We start from the raw sequence: 17597 nt of genomic DNA, 5'->3' as shown, positions 1-17597 counted from the left end.
AATGACCTGTCCTTTGCAGACCTGAATTCTCATTTGCAAATGTTACTCTCCATTTCTGCCATCTTGGTTACACACACAGAGCAGTAAAATGCAAACACAGGCCTGGTATAAAGATAATTCATTATAATTTTTACATGAAAAGCACCATTATCCCAACTAAACTTCCCAATTTTGAGGTGTGTTTGTTGATGTGAGCATAGACACAGCTTGTGAATACCTTAAATATGTGTATACATGTGTATTTGTAAGTTTTACATATGCATATATGCATTTATATCCATAAAAACCTCAGATTGTGCCTATTCTTTTTGTGCAGAGAGACTTAATGCAAAGAATCTATAGACCGTGATTGCAGTTCCCGTTTTGCAAACTAGATAAATTAATCACCAAAAGGGATCAGCGTGCTCTGGCAAAGCCAGGATTTACACGGCAAAGTCCAGGGATTGTAGGAAAGGCACGGCACAGAAGATGGCTGCGTCGCACCGGGGCGAAGGGCGATATTACAGGATGGAAGAAGGAAGCAAACCCAGACCCGAGACACGAGTTTTGCAGAAGGTTTCTGTAGCGGGACGCGGATTGTCCGCCGGCAGCTCGGGGGTGTCACCGCCCCGCTCCCGCACGGGACACGGAACAGCGCGCCCTTGGGAGACAGTGACAATGCAGGGGGAGAAAATGGAGCTGCACTAATCGCTGGAAGGTAATCATTCCTTACTGCTTTGTTTTGTTGGGTTTTTTTGTTTGTTTGGGTTTTGTTGTTTTGGTTTATTTTTTACGCGAGCCTGCCGGCCGCTGCTTTTGTCACGCCTTGAAGTGCGTTGTGCAGCAGGGAAGGAGATCCGCGGAGATGGCGTCACTTTATAAAAGTTTCCAGATTTTACAGATCTTCTTGGGTTTGTTGTTGTTGTTGTTGTTTTTTGGTTTGTTTTTGTGGTTTTTTTTTTTTTTTTGGTTTTTTTTTTTTTTTTTTTTGCTGTTTTTTTTAGGAGAGGGGGTTGTACTATTCGTAATGCAAGTGGGCGATGTGGCCGAGATCTAAATATACCCCTGTGAAAACAGAACCCCTGAGATAGCGACACCGATAGCTGGAGGCTATTGTTAACTTCTGGGATTCCAATTAAATCCGCAATGTTAAATATTTATTTAATTACTGTCGAGAGAGCAGGAATTCTCGTAGGCTCCACTAATGGAGTCAGAATAGTGCAATAGGGGAGAGTTTTTTCTCCCGGCCCCCCCAATCACCCCCACTTCCAAATCTAAATAGCTGGGTACAAGTACAGGCTGACATAAGAACACTAAAGGGAAAAAAAAAACCTTTCAGCTTTGTTTTAGGAGTTATATTTCAGTTGGGTAAGCAAACTATATTGCATGTATTTTTCCATACCATCAGCTCACTCCAAACATAACATTCCAAAGGATAAAATCTGTTATAAAATAAAACTGACTTTGTGACAGCTGAACTTCTATGTGGAGTCTAAAAATTATCTAAAAGCGCCTCAAGAATCCTAAATGTCATTCCCAAGATGTGGCAAATTGTAATTATGGTTGTGAACTATTTTAGTGGCAGTGCCTTACACAGGGCCCAGCTAAGCAGCTGGAGCATGTATTAATTTTTTTTTTGCCCTTTACAGTGTTACATATGAAGGTGTTCAGACAACAATAATGCTAATTTGTTTCAGATTAGAAAAAAATGTAAACAAATTGAGAATGTGTTGTTTGCTTTTTGGTTTTCCTTCCTGTACTTCCTTTTAAAACGTGTGTCATAGGGCAGTGCTTAAATAGTGCAAGAAGACTCATCAACAGTAAGACAGTGAGTGAGAAATAACATTAACATTACTACACTACTCTTTCATTATTTTCTTATCTTACTGTTTTTTCCAAAAACATTTGGGTTTAGAAGATGATCAGGTTTCCTCTTCTCCTAACAAAAAAACAAAACAAAACAAAACAAAACAAAAAACAAACAAACAAACAAACAAACAAACAAACAAAACAACAAAAAATGAACAAGAAAAAGAAAGAAAAATAATTTGGTGGAAATTTTGGTAAGAGAAAGCAAATAGCTTGCAACACACTGTCCAAAACCTACAGTGTACTACACTATGCCCAAAAGCACTTTAATTTACAATAGACATTATTATGTTTGTATATGCAGATCTTGATATAGTAGAGGAAATTATTAAACCAAACTATTTGGTCATGAGGCTGGAAAAAAAAAATTGTGTCCCTAAGTCTGCCACAAAATTTAAATGCAAGTTATAAAGGCTCAGCGCCCTGTAACTTGGTGACTCCGTTGGAATTACACCCAGAAGGAGAAAGTCAGGTCCTGTCAGTTTGTACATGAGAAAGCCTGAGTGCTCTGCACTGCCATCACTAATTGTTTTGTGTTGGGAAATCCTGAGGTGATAAAACGGCTGTTAGAAAGTTGGCTTGTGAGTAATTAAGTGTAGGTCTAGCTATTAAAACCTGATTTGTTACTCATAGGTTACACTCACCCGTGTCACCTTCTCTCAAGATACAGATAAACTCAGTGTTCTTTTCACTGGTCCAGGCCAAAAGTGGCAGTGTAATGAATGGGGAGATGTCAGCTCTGGGTATGGTTCACACATACACAGTGGGAAGAATTACCTTTATCATAACAGATACAGTTCCTGTAATAGAGAGCTTCTGTTTCAATCTATTCCTTCCTCCTTTCATTTATTTCCAGAGGAAATGCTGGAGGATGCATACTCTTCTTCATTGAAAGTTTAAAATACTTATTTTGCTCATAAGCAAAACTTCACTTCTAAAATAAATTAATTTCTGTTTCAGAGTGTCTCTGTTTACTATACTCAAGATTCTCCATAGAGTGGGTGTAACCAGGAGAAGAATTTGGCCCATGATGTGAGCTAAATTTTCAGTGCTTCCACTATTTAGAGCTCCGTTGTGCTAAAAATAGTTTTCCTGTGGTTTTGGCCATGGAGCCACAAATACAAGTTTTCAGTGCACAGTTATTGTGGATGCTGGTTCCTTCTACTGCTGCAAGAAATGGATGACAGATCTCATGACTGTGTCAGCAGATGATTATGTTGAGTGGGAGGCTGCATGGCAGATCTCCTCACTGTCCTGAAGTGAGCATGTGTTCACCCAAATGCCAGGCACCACCAAAATGGACCATGCTTGGGCTGGGCACTGAAAAACCCTAGGAAAAACTGGGACCATGCAGGAGATAACATTGAAGAATTCACCCAGAAATTTCCATGTTTGGCTAATGGTATGTGATCAAAAACAAATGGAGGGAAGGGAGTAAACCTTTAGGAAAGGAAGACACAATTTTGTTCATAGCTAATTTGAAGACCAGTTTTCATCAAAGAAAAAAGCGATCACAGGGTTATGGTATGTGCAAGGATTTCACTGTGATGTCAGATTCATCCTATTTCTGTACTACATATTCCATTTCAGCTCCATGGTCCCACTTGTCTGTTGTCCATAGGAAATTGGTCTGGTTGTTGCAAACAGCTTAGAGGAGGCAAGGGCCAACTTTTTTCTGAGCTTAGTAGCGGATGCCAGACTCCAGAAAGTGTTCTTGTAAAGCAAGGTCATATTCTGGAAATAGAGGAAAATCACTGATTAAGAAGAATGAGAGCACTGCATGTGTCTGTACTGCTGATGTGATGGTGAGGGCAAGCTGGAGATGGTCCAGAAAAATAACACCAGAGGAATATTCAAAGGAATCAAGCTGTTTAATACTATCTTCTTTACCATTTCCTCTCTGAGAGCACTGTAATACTTTGTGTTCATCAGCTGGGACATTTTTTCCATTTCTCTGGGAAGGTTTTCACCTCATTCCAAGAAGAGGATCTGATTTATGAGTGCTCTGCCCTGACCAGACTCTATCCACAGGTGTTAATGCATGGTGGTTCCCACTCTGATGTGGACTTTACACATCTTACTCTTCCTGCAGTGTACTTTTTCCCTTTCATAGGATTTTGTCTTTTTAGTATGTTTTTCAGACTTTTTTTTCCTTTAATTATGTGTTCAGTTTTGCATCCTAAGGGACTCTCAGATCTGCTGAACTGGATATACCATCCCCAGTATATTCACAATTTTATTCTGTGGAGTGGAGCTGAACTTACAAAACTTTTACATAATTATGTCTTTGTTTCTAACATCCCTATAGATGCACCATAGCATTATTCAGCTACGTCTCAGCCCATTTCTTCTTCCAGTCTAGAAAGAAAAGTTTGCAGCTTTAAACTTGCTGGGAAGAATACTTCAGGCTTGCCTTCCCTCTCTCCCCTGGTCTACAATTTCATGTTAATGTCTTCTATCTGTAGCTTCAGGAAACAAGACTCATTCTTCTCTCCCTTTCTCCATGTGAGTTAGTTATCATGCAAGGTACCCAGAAGTGTGGCTGTAACAATAACAGGGTACTTGATTTGAGAATTAGCTCTGGGGATTCAAAGGCTGTGAGCCAGTGAGTGTAACTTTGCAGGAGCCTACACCTCCGAAGGCCTTGTAGATAAACACTTTAATATCTTTTCTCCAGACACTAAAGGTTATTTCCATTTTCTTACATATGTAATGCAAGGTACACAACATTTGTATTGTCTTCTTGGTAGGCAGCCTCTTACCACCTCCTGTGCCTGTTCTCAGCCTGCTGTCAATTGTGAGCTTATTTAAGAGAACCAAATGGCCAGAGAGAATGTCACCTCTCTCTCTACTTGTTGAACTCTGCTTAAACACAACACTGTTTTTCTGCCTCAAAAATATACATAAAGGTATGTGTAGTATGTTAGCCCCTCCTTAGCCTTTCCCACCCTGAGACTTTTCAAACAGGGATGGCATGTTCCTCACTTCACTGCCAAAAAAAAAAAAAAATTCCTTTCTCAGCATTTCCCCCTTCCCCCATTTCTTCTCAGCTGACAGCTGTGAGAGTGGAACTTTCTTGAGCTATCCTATCCATTCCCCCCAATTCTGTTTTTAAGCTAGATTTCGTTTAAATATCTAAGCCATCTTTCACACTACAGGCTTTTTTTAACATAAAGTGACTTTACAAATGCTTAGTGTGGGTAGGGACATGGCAACTGTTTACATATATTTATTTTTCTTTTTTAAACAACATTCCACTTTCTTCTGCCAGCAATTTAGAAAGTTGATAGAGAATGAAATTGAACAATACAGCCATTTAAGAAGTTACAGGAAGGCCAAGGTTTTGTAATAAAGCAACTCTTTTTCAAGACTATTTCCTTATAATTCAAACAATCTATTTGACTTTCATACTAATTCACTTCTAACCAAATAAAAATTTCATTAAGAAATACAGGAATTGTATTCAATATCTGGAGAGTAAAATGAAAAAAATGTAATTTAAGATAGTTCTTGAACTTCACACTTCTGATAGCTGTAGGTAGTTTTCTGTTGGTTGTTCTGTACTTTGATCAGACTTTGAGGTTATCTCTCATTCTGACATGAACACCTACAGTAACTCAGCTTTATGGGAAGGTGTTTTTCTGCCCTCATTGCTATTAGCCCATGCACAAAGGAATCAGACAGGTGCTTGTACTCCAGCTGACTTTACATGGCAGACCCCAAAGTATAAACATGTACAGAATGTCTCTGCAGAATCTAACATAATTTGATAATTAAAACATTCAGCTAAGGGGAAGGTTAGCTAGTTATTTTTTCTTTGGATTAACACAGCTGCATGTCTGTGTGCTGGAAAATCTAGGTTTGACAATGATAAAATAGGATCAATGGTTCCATGAGTTGTGAAATTCAGGAATTTGTGAAATCACATGATATCTGAAAAATGTGTTCAAGGTGCTTTGAGTCTCCTTGTTGTCTTTTTATGGAACTTGATATGTTATTAGAGTAGACCCACTGGAATGTGGCACTAGAGATCCAAATGATGAAGACCATGTATGAACACGCAGTGGTGAAAGTGGTGTTAATTTTCCTGTGGCCCTAACAGCACACAGACCTGAATCATCAGACAGCCAGTGTCACTTATTTTGTATTTTATCAGTCTCATTGATGACAAAGAGATAATTTGACTTCAGACATTTGGGGTTTGCCCATTCAACATTAGCCTATGACAAAATGGCATGGGAGAAAAAAAAAGGAAATCTGCTTTTCAGACTATTATATTCCTTGCTACCACACTTCAAAATAGCCTCTGCATTGTGCTTAAAAATCACTGTTTTCTGAGGAGGGTGTGCCACAAGCAGACATGTCTCAATTGCCTGTACTTTTACATCGAGAATTTTTAGGAAAACTTAATTTTGGAAATCCTAAGAGTTTTCCTTGTCTTCCCATACTCTTGCATGCACACCTTCAGCTTTCCTCATCACTGGAACTCTGACACCTGCAGCAGGAAGTGCACTGGAGCTCTGGGATGTAGATTCACCCAGCAGCATACAACTGTTTTGTAACTCCTCAAGAGAGGAGAACATTTTGTTTTCTAGAGAGAAATGATGGTTGGCACATGAACAACACCTAAAATGCCTGCTGCCAATTTGTTGTTTGTTACTTGGTTTATTAATTAAGTTACACAAAAGATTTGGAAAAAGGCCAATGGTTATTGTTTTGAGTTTTTTGGTGGTTTTTTTTTTTTTTTTTGTTTTGCTTTTTTTTTTTACTCCCATATTTTGGACTGCCTGGCCAAAGCAGAACAATTGCTGGTGCAGAGATACAGAGGAGTCCCCAAAGGTTAGCTCTGGTCTGGGACTAAATTACACCAAAGCCTTACTCCTTCACTGCTGACGTGAACTTTAGTAGAGATATCCTGTTGGGCTATTAATTGACTTCTTAAGAACTTCTGTTTACATCCAAAATAATCAAGAGTCACATAGTTTTGAACCAGAAGAAAATCTCTTTAAAGCTCAAATATACTGGAAATTGAAATTTCAGCTTGGCTCATTTGATATTTTTCCCTATTTCTATCAACTTTACATTGCTTTTTCTTGATTTTTTTTCTTTTTGGTACATGTTTTACTTTTAAGTTACACAAATAAAACATAGAGTTTAATGTGGCTTCTTTTTAGCTTAATTATATATGTATTTTTATATGTATATAGAATCCCTTTTCATTACATTTGTGTGCTTCTATTTTTTTCCAAAAGGAATCTGATAGCAAGATTCAGTTGGCATGCCAGATACAATTGGCATGCCACATTTCTAACGGTGGTTGAAGAGACACAGAGACACAAATTTGTGTATAAATGATAGGTTTGCCCCATATATCTGTTCCTACACAATTTTTTTTGACCAGAAGAAGAAACTCTTCTGTAGGAGTTTCTGTAGTTATCAGACTAGGATTTAGCTGAGTTCAGTGGCCAAGCCTCCTCTGAGGAAAGCAGCCTTTGGGTTAACTGTCCTGTAGGAAAAGTTTCCTCTTAAAATCACTTTGTGAGCTGAAGCATGGAATACTTTCCTCTAATTGTGGATGTTCCTGTTGCCCATATAAAGTTAAATTTTTTCAAAGCCAGCAGAGTTCAGACCTCAACAACAGTTTGTGGTGAGTGGTTCCACCTGGTCCTGAAGAGCAGAGCTGAGTGTGGGTCAGCCTTGCATGCACTGCTCTACAGCACCTCACCTCTAGTAAGGCAAACAAGACCTGGCCAGTCCTTCCCTGCCAAGAGAGGCTTCTGCATGGACAACTGCTTTTTATAACTGATTTCAGCAGAAGAAAGCACATTCTTTAGCTTTAGTGGAAATGGAGGTGTTTGGAGTTCCAAAAGTCAGTTGTGTATTGAGATCAATTTAAAAAATGAAAACCTTCTGACATCAAGTCATGGCATGGAACCAAATTCTTCTTTAATATATCCTCATATCTAAAAATTCACTCAGTTAAAAATGACAAGAAACACTTGTGCCTGCAGTATGCTTAACCAAGGTCAGACATTGTTGTGGCACGCTGGACATGTTTTTGGCCCAATACCTCCTGAAATATTCTTCTGTGCAGTCCAAAAGCAGCTTTGAGGCAACACTGCTCACTTCCATGTCACAGGAGGAGGACAGTAAGAGTTTGTCCCATAGTAGAAAAAAACCTCATTGTACAGTCCTTCCTAGAGGCATCCTTAACACCGCTGACACATTTTCTTGAAGCTTTACTGGGTGTTTTAGTGACTTAGTCAGAGATGCAGCCTGCTGAAGGACCTCAACACGTTGTGGGTAACACCCAGTCCCACAGATGACGCTCGGTGGGACCATCACACGCTACAGCTCCCTGGAAGGAGTTTATAGCCGGGTCAATGTCAGGCCCTGCTCTGGGCAGTAAGTGACAGACAAGAGGACAAAATCTTAAGCTGCACCAGGGGAGGTTCAGGTTGGGCATTAAGAGAAATTTCTTCACAGAAGCAGTGCTCAGACATTGGAAGGGGCTGCCGAGGGAGGTGGCGCAGTCACTGTTCCTGGAAGTGTTAAAGACTGAACGTGTCCCTCAGTGCCATGGTCTGGTTGACCCGGTGGTGTTGGTCCTAAGTTGGGCTCAATGATCTCCAGGTCTTTTCCAACATAAATGAGTCTGTGAAAGCAGCCCCGTGCCCGGGCCGGTGCCAGCCGCCGCAGGGCAGCAGCACACGGTGCTGAGGGAGAGCGCCGGCCCTCGGCCCCAGCAGCGCCCGCCATCGCAGCGGGACCTTTTCTATTCCTCCGTTATATCGTACGTTACTTTCTGAACACCGAGCCCCGCACGCTTATGCACTGGTTTATTATTTGCATTTATCCCGCTGCCTTTGCACCGCGGGGCCATTTCCCCGCAGGGCCCCTTCCCTCACGGCAGCCGGGCCCGGCCCGGCCTCTTCCCGCTTCCCCCGCGCCGCCGCGGCGCGCGCGCGCGGCCCCGCCCCTGGCGCACATCCGGGTCCCGGCGCTGGCCCCGCCGGCCCCGCCGCCGCTCCCGTCCCGTCCCGTCCCGTCCCGTCCCGTCCCGCCGCCTCCCCCGGCAAACTCTGGCTGCAGCAGCAGCAGCGGCGGCCGCGGCCCAGCCGGCGCCTCACGGATACCCGCCCCGGGGAGGCCGCCTGCTCCGCGCCGGGTGCGTCGGGGCGGCGGGATGGTGGGAGGGGTTGCGGGCCGCGGGATCGCGGCGCTGCGAGTCCGGGTTCCGGGGGGTGCGGGGGTAGACGGGCCGAGGCCTGGAGCGGGCCCGCGGTGACACGGGGGTCCCGGCGGGGCGGTGGGGCCGGGGGTCGGCCTGAGGGGGAAGGAGCAGCCCCGGGAGGGAGAGGAGAGCGCGGGGCCGCCCGCGGAGCTACTCGGACACGCGTGGTGCCGGTACGGGAGCGAACATCGCGCTGCTCAGCCGAGCCTCGAGGGGGTTGTGTCTTATTTTTTGTTGTTTGGTTTTTTTCGGGTCTTTTGTTTTTGGGTTGTTTTTTAAAGACGAGGATTCTCTTAGGCCTGGCGGAGCGAGGGGAGAGCAGCAAACACGTTTGCAGGCGCTGGCAGAGGCGGGCGGCGATGTGAGGGCTCACACACACACGCAGCTCTGCAAACACACACTTGTCCACCTCGGCCTTTCGCGCCCAGCCCTGACAGCTGCCTGACAACAGATGCACAGCTCCGGTCATTTTGAATGGCAATTTTTGTTTTCTGCGGGTTGTAAATGTAATAGAGGAAATATGCTCTTGCGGTTAAAAGCACAAGACTGGAAATCAAGTGATCTGTGCTCTGTTCCAGTTGTGGGGTTTCTAATGGGACCTCAGGGTAATTGGGTGATACTTTGCAGGAAAATGAGATATGGAAGAACTGATTCAGTGGTAGTGTTGAATGTATTGTTGAATAAGTTCAGTAATAGTTGTTGAGTCTCTTGGTGGAACAGGTAGGGATTTAGAAATTACATACTTGGGCTTACTGCTTTAACCAAACCTCCAAAGAATAACTGTCAGAATTTGCATCAGTAAAGTTTTGTCTGTCATGGGAAATTAGACAAATTAGATTGTCCAATATATGATGGTTTTAGATAAAATCTCATGCTGATTTTCATTCCTTCATTAATTTCAGATAATTAGCCTTCCATGGGTGGCTTTAAAATACTGAAATCTGAAATGAGCATAGTTCATTGTGTGTACCAGTTACAGAAGTTCTGCCCAGAATATCCTCCTGGTATTCTAAGGAATCACAGTTTGACTGGAGTAAAGAAAAAGGTGCAAACACTTGAAGTCATGTGCCTGTGCTCATCAAAACCTGTAATGCTTTGTGAAGTTGGCAGCTAGTGGTAGTGGAAGTTAATAGAAGCAGCAAATAACTTAATTGAAGATGTTTCATAATTGGTGTGTTGTAACTTTTGAGAGTGCCATGTCTGTGCTGGATTTAATGTCTTAATCCCTACCATTTGATAGTGGTTTACTTTTACCTCTGATATTAAAATTTTGTTCACTTGGCCTTGAAATTAAGTGCCTAATGCCACTTATTTCTGCAGAATAAAAGCCAAAAGCCATGTGCTTCTGGGATACCTACCTTTTTCAAACCTTTATTTTCATTTCAAATGTGGTGGACATGCATTTGAGATAGGGATTTTCTCTTTTTCTGAAGAGGGCTTTTCTAGTGGAAGCCCAGATGGACATTCTTGGTGGGGCTGAAAAATGGAAAAGAAGGAAGAGAGGCTTCATCTGCATTTCTTTCTCTTGATGACAAAAGATCACAACAGGGTGTGCTGCTGCTGTGTGCAGCTGTGGTGGGTGGGGTCTTTTTTTTTTGAGGTTTGTAGTTTTAACCTCTGATGGAACTTGAAGGAACTTTAATTGTTGACCCTGTACTATTTAGGAAGTCAAATTTTTAATCTTGCACCTGGAGTGGGTGATCTGTGCAGAATTTTTAAGATCACAGAATATTAATTGAGCTGGAAAAAATGTCTCCCAAGATGTAGAGCTCGTGCTCAATTAAGGAATTTTTTGGGTTTGAGTGTTCTTTGCAAATTATCTTGTGATCTTTAATGCTTTGGAGGACACTTTTAATTGTAGAAAACTGTCCTCTATTTTCTTTATAGATGTCTAAGGAAAATGCTAGGAACTTTTTTATTGCTCTTGGCTAAATTACATACCTGCAGAAATACTCCTATGGCAATTCTGTGCAAGTCCCTGTGTCTTCCTTTCCTTCCAGTTAAGGCCTTTTGTATTGTTTTTTTTTTTTTTTTTTAATTAAAGTGCAAGTGTATTCAAATATCTCTGTTAGATTTGGTGGAATTAATTTTATTTTAATCTGTTAATGTTTCTTTAAAGATATTTACTGATATTTTTTTTTTAATACCAGGTAAGGAGCTCGTGTACAAAATGAGAAGATTTGTTCTTGTGTGAGCTGAGTGCTTGAGATATCTTCATGGCTAATGATAAACAGCTCATTAAAAGCAAGTTGAGCAGTAATTGAACACTTTTACTGTTATCATTAGTCACAGTGCAAGTCCCTGCACTGTTTTCTGGGAGCCTTTTTAGCCCTGTTCCTGTGACCACGTAGAGAAGTTTGGCTGGCACTGGAGCGCGCTTGACCAGCGTGGGTTGGCAAGGTGCAGGGTGCTGCCTGCCAAGTCTGTATCCCTACTGACCTACCACCAAGGTTGAGCCTGCCAGCACTGTCATCCTTGACAGAGGATCTTTGTCAGAGTCCCTGCTACTGATACACCAACTATGAAGTAGTGTCTCTGAATTCTGGGTCAGTGGATGTCACAAACTGACAAATTTAGAATACTTTGCCATTCATTCATTCTGTGCAAGGGGAAAAAAAAGCTTGCTGAATTACAATTGTCAGTGTTCCCTCCAATCCTGTAGCTTTTGTAAACTTGTCACAAGCTTAGTGCAATTCAGTTGGAATGAAGTGTATACACATACACATATAAATCTTAATTTTTCATCTTTTAAAGCTTATTGAGTATCCCTTTTCCAGGTTATACTTTTTGTTGCTAATTCACAGTAGTTAGAATCTTTGTCTTTAATAAGGGTCTTGCACATGAATGTCTAAATTTCTAGAAGGCTTTGTCCAGCTTGTTAATTTTTTAGCATACATTAGGGTTTGTGAAAAGTACAAGATGCCCTTTATTTTCACACTTTTGTCTCCAAGTGTAGAACTGAGGTCATTCCTAATCCCCCACTTGCTTGTCCATTTCCACCAACCTACCAATGGAGGCATAGGCCTTTGTTTTCATGTTTAGTTGAAATGTAGCAGTGCTTTTTCTCTGGAATTTTAATTAAGAGATGGATTCTAAATTGTAGTTATCTGCTTTGGTTAGAGTAGATCTTTAATAACCTTAAAAACAGGAGGCAGTTTTCAGTGCTGTCTAGTGTTGATGGTAGCATTTTCCAACATAATGCTTCTGCTGGAAAGTGCCAGTTAGCTGAATTAGAAGTGTAAGAAAATGTACTGTTCTGATAAAACACTTATGGGAGACAGATTTTGGTTCTAAGATGGAATTTATAGTTTTGAGAGTTTCTACTAAAGCTAATTGCTCAGTAATTAGAGCAGTTGCAGAGACCAGGGCTATGAGAGCTTTGGATTTTTTTGTTGTAAATATGAATGCTTTAAGAAATAGGTAGTACTTTTTAGGCATGGCAAGTTTGTTTCCTCCCTCCTTCTCCCTTCCCTTGTATCAGAGTTAAACTCAAGTTTTGACATGATGCAGAACAAATTCAAAACTACTCTTTGATTATAATTTTTCTGAGCTTTTATTGACATCAGATGGAAGTGAGGGTGCTTTGGAAATGCAGTGGACCTCGCTTAGTGATCTCTTTGCAGTATTATTTGTGGTATAAATCATTATCACCGGTATTAATTTTTAACTGCAGTTTTTGAGAAAACTTTAGCAGAAGCATCACTTTGCAATCTGAGCTATATCGTCCATGTACATTGTATTACTTGCTGCTTGTGCTTGGCTTCAGAGCTTGTTAGGTTTCTTGTAAGAGAGTGCTGGTTAAATACTTCTCAGCTGACAGAGCTAAATGCTTCAGCATTTTGTTTGAAGCTGTGTTAGATGGTGTACAGATGTGGAAATTAAAAGCAAAAGTATTGTGTGAGAAAGCCCTGTCAGCAATTGTCAGTAGATTTTTCTGTTTGGAGGGCAGTCACAGTTAGTAAAAGTTTTGGAGATACCAGGCAGTTCTTTTCTGCTCTTGTTTATATATATTATCAGTTTGATTATATTGCCTTACAAGGCATGTTTGAAGCAAGAAATCTAGTGCTAGGGTAAAAGCACTTACTATAGATTTTGGTCAGCTGGATATACATTTGTACTGCAAGCCCAGTTCTGATGAAAATACCACAAGTTCTTTTTTGATATAATTTATAAGATCTCTTTCATCTTTTACTTAAACTGATGTGAAGAATGGGAAAAAGAAGTTTTTTTCATTGGTGGTATTCTTTGTGGTTGAAATGTTGCACAGGGTAATTGAAGAAACTTTTCCATGGAGAGGCTGTGGCAGTGGTTCGAAGGATGCAGGCCCTTCAAGTTTATTGAACAAGTTTTTTAACCACTGTGTCATCTTAGGATTTATTCTGTGCTTGATGTGTGTGGAGAAACTGTGGAGCTAACATTTGCCCTGTGTTTGTTCTCAAGAAAGACTCTAATATGTGCCATTGCATGGGACTGTGTGCTGTGCTGCAATATAAGCTGTAGACTTGGGAAAATTATAATAAAACCCAAGCACAATCCTGCACAGTTCCTGTCAGGAAATTTTTAAGGAAAGAAGGATTTTAATAAAACCTGGTGAAATTGATGTGTGAAATTGTAGTTTTAAAGAAAGTATTGATCTGTGTATATAGCATAACACACTAAAATACTGCAGTTGAGTTGCTGAGCTTTCTGTATGAGTATGGATCTAGTGTGTGTATGGACTCAAAATACTTGAGCATTTCTGAGTCTGAAGGGCAATAAAGTTAAGCACAAGAGCTGACTGCAGAACAGCTTTAACTGCAGATCTAACTGCAGCAGCTCTAATGAACTCCCAGTTGTGCTGCTGGTTATAAGTGGTGCTTTGTTTATTGTATGTAGTTGAGTCTCAAAACAGCTTCTAATCATCAGCAGTGAAGTTCCTTGTTTCAGATTGGGTATGATGCTACAGGAGGCTTCCTGAATTTGCAAACAAGTAAATTAGTGGGAAGAGAATAGTCCTTTTACATTTGAACACTGGCTTAGTACTAGCAGTAGGAAGGGATGAGGGTCATTGGCTTTACCCATTTTAAAATTATTTTACCCATTTTATTTTTGTGCTTGTGAAAGCATCATTCATTGCCCTGCTGCTTAGGATTATGGTTTGTTTGATTAATGATACTTCAAACCTAGATTTTGCAGGTGGGAAATTGGTTTGGAATCAATGGGAGAACACATTACATACAAAATGTATCTCATGAAAGTAGGTACACTATATGTAATGTTACATATTTTGTTGTGCAGTGACTCTTGCTCAGGTCCTTTTAGCCTGAAGGAAATTCCTTGGTATGACATCAAATGAACGTACTGAACTTGCCAGTTTAATGTAGTAGCCTAAGAAAATTTCACAAGAACTGCTAAAGGAAAATCAAGTTGCTCAGTATTTGTGATGGCAGATGGAATCCCATCTGCATAAATGAAATGTGAGTTCTGTTGTTGGCCAACTTTATTTGTATCTGGCTGGCTGAAGTATTAAGGAGGGAGTTCAAACAATAGACCTGTTCACCCAACTAGTTTCTTTCTGTTTGCTGTACACATTAACAAGAACTTTAAAAGTATAAATAATCATGCCCCAAAGTCTAATTTTGATACAGCCATTACTTCCTTTTATATTTGCCCTTTAAAAGCCTCCTCATGCCGCTCTATGAAATTCATTACACTCATTCCTTAAAGAATGTTTGTAACTTTTTTTTAATGTAATAGTGTGGTTTTCAGTTGATGTTCTCTTGTAGCTCAGCTGAAAAGTTACTTAATAAAAGAAGGTGATGCATAATAGACCCTCTGCCTCTTAAGGAAATGTAAGTAAGCTTTTTTCCCCATGAAAGTTGTTACCAGCTGTGTCTAGAGGTGCAGCAATAGGAGTAATTTGTACACCACAGAATGAAAATGTGACTCTTTAAAGCATTTGTTTCTGTATTCAAAGCTCAGTGATGCTCTGTGGTACTGTAGTCACAGCTCATAACTTGTGCTTTTAAGCCTCAGAAGAAATTGATTGTAAGTACAGATGATCTGGGGAAGCTGTTCCTGGCAGATGTCAGGATTGCTTAGAAACCTTTCACAAATTAGATGCTGAAATTACAGCAAATGCAAGTAAATGTGGTTTATGCCACACATTCAGAAATCTAAAAACCCTACATGAATTGCAGTTTTACATGGAAATGTTTGGTTTCTACATAAATACCTGAACCTACTGCTTTGTGGCCTTAAATAGCTCATGAAGCCAGCTCATGATTCATGATGCATTTTAGTTCTGCCTTGTTTTCTTAAGAAAAGGCAAAAGCTGTAAACTTTCAGTGTTCTGCCTTTCAAAATGAACTTCTGGAAGATGAGCAATGAGATAAATTCAGAGTCATTTTGTACTTCTCAAAGCGTATTCGTATTTTGTTGCTTTTCTTTCTTGCCCTTGATTTTCTTGAGCATGTTCTAATACAATTCTGCTGGAGTCTTGAAAGCCTCATAAGTGGCCAGAATGGAGTTACAGTGAATGGTATTAAGGCTTTAAACTTCAACAGTCTCATTTTTCAGTGGTTAGTTACAAGCATGTATCTGGAAACTTTTTTTTAAGAAGTTGAAGCAGTTTTGATCAAGTCTGTTCTCATGCTTCTGAAATATTTGTTTTACCAGGCTTTGCTTTTGTGATGGGCCCTCAGACATACGTGAAGTTTTTAGAGTTAATTGTGTTACTTACTGTGAGCAGATTATTTCTAAAATGATAGTTTGTAGGACAGTCATTTATCATAATTCCCTTGACACTTGCCCTACAAATACTAGTTACTGCAAAATATCATCTTAATAGAACTGTTCCAACTTCCTTTCAGTGAGCTTTATTCCATGAGGATACTTGTGGGTAAATGATGTTGAAATGATATAAAACCAATAAAATATATTTCCTAGTTGATGCATTTTGTTCAAAATACTAAAAAAAATAAAATTTTACATGATCATAGCATGGAATCTTTAAACTTGGTTTCTTAATACAGATGGGGCTCTTGTAATGGGATAGATCAGGGGATGTTTTAAGATCTCCTTTGAGCTTAACTTAACTAGAGGAATTTCCATTGCATCTTCTGCCTTGATGATGCTTAAGGTTTTTTGAGAGCACAGCTGAAAGCAAAGATAGAACATTTTAATTGTCTTCTGGTCTGAGATTTTAGGTGGGTTCATTTCCTTTTCTGCGGGTGTGAGCAGTTGCTGATCTTGCAGCTATTGAATGTATGCAAGGCTTGAAAGTAAGTTAGTTGCAACTATAAACAGCTTTTACTTTTTAAAACAGTTAACTTTTATCCTCAGTAAAAGAAAAAATTCAGTCTGAGTTCCTGGACAAGTTTATCTCCCTTTATGTATTTCCTGTTACTTTGAAGGGTGCAAAGGTTCTCATATGTAATAATCCAAGGGAACTAAATTAGTCTGAAAGTTCAGACGTGGTGATATTTCTGAAGAAAGTAGGTGATATGTAATTATTTGAGTTTTTTCCTTTAGGTTTTTCTCAATACCTTATTTTAGGCAGTTACTGAAGCAGTGGGTGACTTCTTTCCATTTTGTTTTTTTATAAGAGCTCTAGGAAGAAAGACCTTCAAACAGTTTTTGTTTTGCTTTTCCGATTTTTTTTCCATATTACTGAAACAAAGCTGGATAATCAAAGAAGTACCAGTGGGATTAAGCTACTGCATGAAATAAATGTTTTTTTTTCCTCTAAAGGAACACCAAACGTCCTTGGGTTTGTTCCTTGCTTTCCTCACCCTCTAACTCCATAATAGGAAATATAGGATGGTTACATGTGAGATATAAATGCCTTTCCTAGGGTTGTTTGCTGTAGCTTTGGCTGATGGTGCTTAGTACACGGTTCTGTTATATAAAAGTATCTGTCCAAGTGCCTGAGTGAGCCTGTAAATGTGCCCAGACACTTAAAAAGCCTTATCAGATGACTGTTAGTTTATAAAGATGGGAGGAAAAAAGATCTTCTTGATTAAAGGTAGCAATCTAGAGAACCAACACACAGATGTTTAATATTTTGCTTTCCCCTCCACTCCCTCTTTCTCTTATGTGCAGATCTGGTGTCTTGGGCTAGGGAAGGTGTTCTAATTCATAGTGGTTTATCAAAAGTGGAGAGACAATGTTGTTTGGCAGTCTCTGTAGCAAGAGAGGAAGCATCTTTTGTTATTGACATCCTTTCTCTTAGCTCTGCTCTTGCTTTTTGCCAGCTGCTCATTGTCTATACTTGCTTATTTAGTATTCACAAGGGATTTTACAAGTTCTTATCAGTTCGTTGCCACAGCACATCATTTCCTCTTGTCATCGGTACTCCTTAAATTGCTGGGGGGAGGATTTGCATTAGGGCTGGTGAGTGGTGAAACACCATTCATGAGCCAGTTGTTCTGCTCCTCTCCTTTCAGAGGCACTTTGTAGTAAAGGTCACATTTCTGGTGCTTACTCCACCATGTCTTTTCCCCCCTTCTTTTTTCTGGGGAGAAGAAAACAACTT

The 17597-nt window shown here is 40.2% G+C and overlaps 1 protein-coding gene across 4 annotated transcripts in view; it reads left to right on the top strand.

Annotated features, from left to right (window-relative positions):
* The first annotated feature begins 454 nt into the window (after positions 1 to 454).
* Positions 455 to 17597, top strand: part of SMAD5 (SMAD family member 5) — a 28219-nt gene continuing 11076 nt past the window's right edge. For 2 of the 4 annotated variants that reach the window (XM_056502216.1, XM_056502215.1), the window contains exon 1: positions 455 to 697. The gene's annotated coding sequence lies outside the window, so the exon portion shown is untranslated. Of the gene's footprint in view, positions 698 to 8829; positions 9017 to 17597 lie in introns of those variants that run through there. The other 2 variants (XM_056502214.1, XM_056502213.1) reach the window with 1 other exon arrangement.

The sequence above is a fragment of the Oenanthe melanoleuca genome, chromosome 13 (assembly GCF_029582105.1).
Source record: "Oenanthe melanoleuca isolate GR-GAL-2019-014 chromosome 13, OMel1.0, whole genome shotgun sequence".
NCBI classification, from domain to species: domain Eukaryota; kingdom Metazoa; phylum Chordata; class Aves; order Passeriformes; family Muscicapidae; genus Oenanthe; species Oenanthe melanoleuca.
The sequence above is the reverse complement of the archived record's forward strand: the minus strand, read 5'-3'. Positions and strand labels throughout refer to the sequence as shown.